Raw genomic sequence first — 8,093 nt, 5'->3', positions numbered from 1 at the left:
CCTGCCTTGAAAAATTGGTTGCTTCTTCCTGATGATTCGTGTGCTGAGCTGAAATGGCCAGAGCTGGACACAATCAATGAATATATTAGTATTTTTTTTTCTACAGGAACAAAACCATCTTACTATATGACTTGTTTTCTGATGGCTTCAGGCATACATAAGCACAAAGCCTAAATTCAGCTTTTCAGGTTGTTACACAAGCTAAAATTCACATTAAAATCACATCAAAAATTACATTCCTGATAAGCCTTTTTAAACATATCCTAATTTAAGGAAACACAAATTGTTCCTTGTAACGCTCATCTCTAGAAAGTGCTTCTCTAACAGATGAAATAATGAAATGTAAGTAAATTGTGTCTGAATACTTAAGATGTCATTAACATATTTCACTGTGTTTTAGCAGCTCCCCAACTATTCACAGGGCCTTCAAGGTAGTTGCCTCCTATGTCTTTGTCACCACAAAGTAATTCTTGCACACGGTGCACATTAAGCTTCTGAAAGCCCAAAGGACAAAGGAACGACACAGTTTCTGTTTCTTCTTATTCTGCTTTTCTCCAAGGGCAATGGCATAAATTAGCACAGCTACACAAGAGTCCACAGTCACCAAAGCAATACAAATTGCTCAATTGCCCTTCTCAGACCAGCTCACCAGAGCTGCGACCCAGCAGGTGCGCTGTGACAGGATTTATAACAGGATAGCTACAGCAAGGATAGTGAGACAAGCTTAGTGAATTAACTAAGTATAGCACCAATTCCAGAGAGCACTGCCTCAAATATCCCTGTCAGGGAATTCTTTAGATCTTGGAGTATCAGCTTTCTCTACTTGCTACTAGGTTTTCTTTTCTTAGTACATCAGAGCACTGCACACCATCTGCAACCCCATTGGAAAGCAACTTTTCAGCCCTGGTTTGCAGTGCAGATCAACACTACAGGGGTCATCCCTTCTCAGCTTAGCCTTGTTCTGCTCCCACACACTCATCCTCTAATAATGGTGATTCCCACAGTCTTCTCTCTGTCTGAATATAAGTTTTAGCAGTGTCAAGTGGAAGCCTTGCTTATGGTTTTCAGAGACATCAGAAATTTGTAAAGCTACTTTCCTTTTTTCCTTTTTTGATTTTCAACCTAAAATTTAGGTTTACCCAGGATTTTACAGGAATTAATTTATTAACAGTTTGAGACAATATTTTGTGTTTCAGTCAGGAGATAAACTTCTACCTCATGGTTAGGGCCATTTTCCCCCGTGCAAGAAGACATGGCATTCTGAAACCATATACTCAACCCTTACATTGCAAGGACAGTTGCCCTCTTGCCAGATGGAATGAAGCTCAGTTAGGAAAGCACATTTCCACCTAAATTATTTATATCTCTTATAAGAGAATTTTATTGAATTGAATATTATAGAAGTTTAAAGATTGCTTTCAGAAACCACTTAAGTTAGAAAATCATTACATATCTAAACAGTCTGGCTTTGCTGCAGTGTACTTGGAGGCAGAGGGGCAGATGCTGACTGACTTTTGTTGGTTTTTAACCAAGCCTTTGCTGTATTATCATGGCAGAAGCCAACTAAGGTATCCATAGTTTTGAGTTTTTTAAAAGCGACCCTAGTCATTAGAGTTAGAATGTTAGATTGTGTATGTAAAGTCAGTGTTGTTGTACATTGACAGCAGCAACCAGAGAGAAACAAGTCCTGAAACCATCTGAGGACTTTTCTAGGTTTGTGGTCAAACCCTACATAGTTTTTCCAGGAGAAGAAAAACCCACAAGATTTGGAATATTGTCACAAGATCTCTTGGGAAACCAAGATGATTAGACTTAGTTACCTGTTTTTGCAGTGAAACAGGTTAGGAATAGTTACATAAACTGCTGGGTTATTATTACAGTAAAGATCATAATTTCTTAAACTGTTAGAATATTTCTGGAGCAATTTCATGACCAGGCTTCTTTTCTTAGAAGAAAATATGACTCCCTTCAACATCAGTCAGAAGATTCCCAGAGTAAGTAAATGTAACTGTACGTGTACATACAAAGATTAAAATCAAGATGTTCTGTAAAATCCATACAGATTTCAAATACTTTGGCACAATAAAAAGGTGGAAAAAATTGTCTAAGAAGCTCTGCAAGATCAACCCTTTATTGTCTGTTTCTAAAACTAAAATATTTTCAGCATTATGACATATGAGAATAAGATCAACCCTTTATTGTCTGTTTCTAAAACTATTTTCAGCATTATGACATATGAGAACGGAGTACACTTTAGTATGAATCAATATAACTTTTCATTGTCACATGCAATGGGCCATATTATTTACATTCATTCAACTAACAAGACCAGTCTGCAACAATATAATTTTCCAGTTCAGTAATTTTCTTTTTTAACAACTCTTAACGTTAATAAAGCTGTACCCACAAAAGCATTAGATGTATTGGACATAAAATAAACTACATTTTTACAACCTCAGCAGATGTTGCCAAGTCCTGAAGTCAGCCAGGACAATGTGCTGCACAGTCTCAGTGCAGAAAATAGCATTAGAGGGAGCAAGAAAGATCTTGTCATGACTGCTGAGATTATTTGCCTGAGGTGCTTTTGTGGAACTGTACTTCAACTCTCTACATGTCCCTAAGCTCCTTGGGTGAGACACAGGCTCAGGCACACTTTCACTGCTATCAGAAGAGCTCCTCCAGTGGGTCTGCAGCTGCTTCTTACTACCATATATGCATTTAATTGTATGTCATATGGGGTCAATAACTGTACACACTATGGCTAACTGCAACGATTTCCATCCCAAAAGTCTCAAGCCATGTTCTTCTTTCTAGGCTGTGAAAGCAAGGCAAGCTTTCCTGTAACACACCCCAGGCCAGCTCCCAGGAAGGCTGTTTCCTTTGGCAGGAGGAAATTCCAGTGTATTTTCAGCTGGCTGTGTTACCTGACTGGGGTTCCAGCAGGCACACAAAGAGGAATTTCCCAAATAATGTGATAAAACACACAAGCAAACAGATTGTCAGGCAAAGAGAAGGGCATGAGCTTCCAGGCTGCAGTACAATGAGCCCCAGATACTTTTTCATGTAGACATATCCACAGGATGAAGCACACTCTTCTGCTGTTCCCTACGTCCCAGGGACAGTGTCAGCCTTGATGAAGATTCCCTCTACTGTGTTCTTTCACTCACACTGTGTTCATAGTTTGGTTTTGGTTCTGTCCCATGAGATGCTCAGTGTCAAAGAGAGATTCACTTTATGCTGGGACTGAACTCCAGCTATGCCTTGACACCGAACAGCCACTGTCTCTTGTGGGATACTTTTTCCCCACACAAAGAAGCTCTATAAGAGAGAACAATTTAAGTCCTTTGTGCTAGGGTTTTCTCACCCTATTGAAATGAAATCACAGCAACACAAACAAACAAGCAAATAAATATGGTAAAAAGGACTTCTTCTTACAAGAATGTGGGAATTGAAGGAGTTTATCCCACGTACAATGGGATAAATGGGATAAATGAGTGGAGGATTTTTGGATTAGATTTCTGAACAAAATAGGGCAGGCTGTGGAATTTACAGTGATTATATTTCTATCTAGGATGGCTAATATGTGAACATATTTTTATAATTAGAGATGTGAAAAAATTTTCAAAGAGAAAGGACAATTTACAGCAGTTCTGACCCACAGCATCCAACTGGAAAAAAAAGAAGAAAGAGCATGTATTTTCCTCAATAAATCTTTATTTTGAATCTGTCTGTATTTCTTAGAAAAAAGGAATAATTTCAGCTTCCTGACAGTAAAATGCAATCTTTTGATTGATAAGAAGCTGAATGCTTAAGTGCCAATTACACTAAAATAAAAGCTTTTTTTTTCAAAGTCTAAGACAGGAGTAACAGATGTGAGCATCTCACACTGAAAGAAGAGAAACTAGGAAAAAATATAGAAACTTACCTTTTAAGAAATAAATTCTTGAATAAAACCATTTGCTAACAACCATTTCCCCCTGCCCAATTTCAGCCTTATATTGAAGAGTAGGTGAGGGAAATAACACAACCAAAGAAGCTGTGTTTAGGAATCTTGGGAGTTCAATTAACTTTCATTGCATGGCTGACAGGCCCTCAGTAAGAGAGGAAAGCAGGTGACTCCTCTGTGCAGGTGAACTGAAACCCCAATTCTTTAGCCATGTGAGTTAGCAGTGCTAGATAATACCCAGTGAAATGACTTTGTCTCAGTCTGCCTGATTTAGCAGTGGGGTATTTTAGCTGGCTTTGTACTTCCATGACATATTTGTATTTCGATAAAGCTTTTTGAATGGAGGTTCAGCCAAGATTCTCCAGTCTCTTTTATGCATTCTTGTGCTCATCAGCACTTTCTCTGCTGAACAATGAAATAGCAGAACAACAAAGTCTCAGTTTTCTGGTTTATTGCCATGTCATTTTATTTGTCACGCTAAAGACCACTTTAAAGGGTGGGCATTTTATTTCTTTTGAAGTAGGTTTAAAGTAATTGAACAAAATGTTACATGAATTTCAGGTTCCCTTAAAACACAACAGAGGACGTTTTCTTCCTCAGTCCCAGAGACTTTATTTATTCTCCTGCATCACTACAGCAGCCCCTCAGCACACATATGCACTGAATGAGGCAGACAATCCATAAAACAGCTGTTAATCACCTTCAATAGCCCAGCTGCCAGACAGTTTGTTAATTCAGGGCACACTATTCCAACTGCACTTGTGGCTTCAGGACCTGGCCAGCACCATGACACTGCCATATTTCTAAATTACTTTCCCTTTTGCTTTACAGAAGTCCATTCCTGATATAACTCCTCAGAGCCTGAGAAACTCCTGCCAAGGGCTAAAGGTTAGTTTTAAATAAACTGACAACACACCTACTGCCTTGGTCCAGATGTAGTTTATTTTACTTCTTACTACACAGAAATCAGGTTACGTCCTGTGAGGAGTTTGTCAGCGCAGATGGGAGCTGCAGTAAGGTCAGACCTGGTACTTCCTGAAAACTACTGGGACACAGAACAGTCCTGACCAGTCAAGCCAGAGATGTGTGACATTAAAGACTGCTGGGGCTAAAAGCAGTGCACTCTTTCTTACAACTTGAAAAATCCCTTTCTTTCAGATGTTCAGTCCTGCCACATTCTGCTTGGTGACAGAAGCAGAAAAATCTATGCACAAAGAAATAAGGCACAGTCTATGTTGAACCTCATTTATTGGAAATAAAAAAAAAATTATCTTTCTGTCTGGCTCAGAAGAGGGAGAAAACACCCACGTTCATGTCCTACACTTTGGGCTTGATCCTTCTCTTCTGCCTGGGCAATAGACTTTTAGCTAAGCTCTGCACAGGGAACCAGTCAGGACAGTGCTTTTAGCATGTTTCTATGTATATTTTACACTAATGGGGCTTTGAATGTCAACAGTGTGATATGTGTTGCTCTGCTGGGAAAATGTATTTTTTTAATAGATATATTCTGCATTTCTTTATAGTATTTGCTATGGAATGTAACCAGTTTTGACCGTGTGACTCAGAAAGTTTGTTGGAGTCAGCAAGTGACTTCTGTTCTAAGATACTGTAATGCTTCTGGTGTGTGTGTGTGTGTGTACATATAATCACAATCATATATATTTTTCTCAATTAATGCTCATGGCTGAGCAGGAAAGTTGTGGTAGAGAAAAGGAATTCCTTTATCTGCAACAATACATGGCTTTTACTATAGTGTTTCAGAAACTAGGCTGTGTGTGAATTGACTGAAGAGTAATTTTTTATTCTACATCTACAGAAATCATTCCTTCTGAGTTTCAAAACAGATTTTTCAACACTGTGCTTTGACACCTTCCTCAGAATTTCTATTCAGTACAGTGACAGCTCAAATACTGTGTTCACTGGGAGGTGGAGAGACACCATTCTCAGACACTGACATATAGAAAGAAGTAGCAGTGATTATGTATGCTTATATGATTTTTTCCTAACTCACTCCACATGGTTTTCACACTACCTATTGTATTCTTTAATGATCAACGAGCTATTGAGTCTTTTTTTTCCCTTGACATCGCATTTAGCAATCCTAAATGCCTAAACTGAACAATTGCAAAGAAAACTCCTCCTGGTCTTGAAGGTTTTGGGTCTCTCAGGCCTTCTTTTTCTCACATGGGTTTGTTTCAAAGACATAGAGTGTTTTTTTCTGGAGAAGGATGTGGAAGTATTCATTGCACAGAGGAGCAGAGAGGTTTCTTTTCAAGCAGCCATCTACATGTGGGAGCAAAGAACTCTGTAGGCCTTGCAGGAGAGGGGCCTCTTAACAAAAACACAGTGGCATTCACCTGTCCTTTCCCTTCATAAAAATTCATCTCTTCTTGAAACCAGAGTCAGACTTGATGTGGCAGTTCTGTATAAAGTTGGGGTCCACTGGTGAAGAAAGGGAAAAAGGCCAAGACAGGGAAATGTGCATAGTCTGCTACATCTCCTATACCTGCAACAAGTCAGCCTAATGGTTGAGATACTTTTATTAACTTTGGAGAACAAATGACACAGACAAGTCATTAGGCAGTAAAGGAATTTAAGGCTAAACAGAAGCTCTGCTCTGTAACTTCCTGTATCCTTTTCCACTGCAAGACAATCACATTATGTATTGTTTTTATAAAAGAACTGTGAATCATTCTAAATAAAGTTTATTCACTATTAGCACAGAGAAAGTAAAAGCTTCTTTACCCTTCAATGAGAGGACACATTCCCAGCCTTAGTTCATTGCCAATTATGGGCCCACTGCTCTTTGTACAGCACTTCCCTAGAGCTTAACTATATCTTCTTACTTCTGGTGATCCTCAAACCCTCCCTTTGAATTGTTCTGACTTGTAAAATGAAGTCAAATTATTTTGCTCTAATCCCATGAGACAAGAATTCAGTTATTGTGGTCATAGTTGTAGTCTTTCTCTGAACCTCTTCCTGTTGAGATTTATATCAAAATTAAACAAAATCATACAGAATTTTCAGAAGGTTACAGACCAGGACATACCAGGACATACCAGGACATACACTTCCCTACTTGTAAGAAAAACATCCCTCCTTTAGCTGCATTAGTCATATTTACTGTACAGAAAATCCTCACATTCATCCTGGGATGAACTCTTTTTCTTTAGTTCCAGAGGATGAGTTCCCAGAACAAATTTTGGTCACAAGAAGAAATTTTGCTACTTTTACCCATGTATTTAACTTCCATTTTGTGCTTCTCCCTCTGAAGCACTTCCATGAGATGGTCAGGGATGGGATGAGTGCTGCTCATAGAGGAGCCCACAGAGCTTCCCTGGTAGGAGGGAAGACAAGGTGGTTGTGTTTTACGGTGGCAGATGCTCTGTCTTCAGAGACATAGACAGAGTCTGGGGGTTAAATACAGTACTGCCTCTGTAAAGGACAAAGTGTTCAGCCTCATGGCAAAGAATATCCTCAAGGTTTTGCTCCCCCATGAAGCTCCTGTAAACCTGACTTTTCATGAGAGGACTGGTGCTCTTCCCATACCCCGTCAACTATCCCAGTGCATGGCAAAATTTACTATGGCAGAAGTAAATAAATACAGACATTTATTTCCAGCTTGAAACTTGACTTTTCATTAGTCTAACTGCACTGGAAGGTGAATTGAAATTGTCTGGGATGTGTTTTATCTTGTTGCAGATTTGCTATCAAGAAAGACACCACTGGCTAGACATGCTGCTTGAATTTAAGAGAAAATAGCCATCTGCCTTTTAGCATAATTCAGTACCAAACAGAATAATTGGTTCTTTGAAACAGAAATTAGTTCTTCATTCACAGTTCCTGGAAGGAAGCTCAAATTGGAAAAGTTGTCTAAAATAGATGAGTTTGGAGATAGCATTTTGTACAATGGAATTGACCCATTTAATTAAAAACTTGGTTGTCAGTTGCTGTTTTCTGTCAAACTAGGGTAACTCTGAGATTGAAGTGACACACCACTAAAGATAGAGCAGTGCAAATAGCAGGTTCTGTTCCAGCTGCAGAGTGAAGAAAGATCTTTTGAAATGGATAGAAAGTTTTGCTTTTTCTTTTCTTTTTTTTTTTCTTTTTTTTTTTTTTTTTTTTTACGACATGCTTTTTTTTTTTC

This window comes from Corvus brachyrhynchos, unplaced genomic scaffold, assembly GCF_000691975.1.
Source record: "Corvus brachyrhynchos isolate BGI_N302 unplaced genomic scaffold, ASM69197v1 scaffold34, whole genome shotgun sequence".
Lineage (NCBI taxonomy): Eukaryota > Metazoa > Chordata > Aves > Passeriformes > Corvidae > Corvus > Corvus brachyrhynchos.
The sequence above is the reverse complement of the archived record's forward strand: the minus strand, read 5'-3'. Positions refer to the sequence as shown.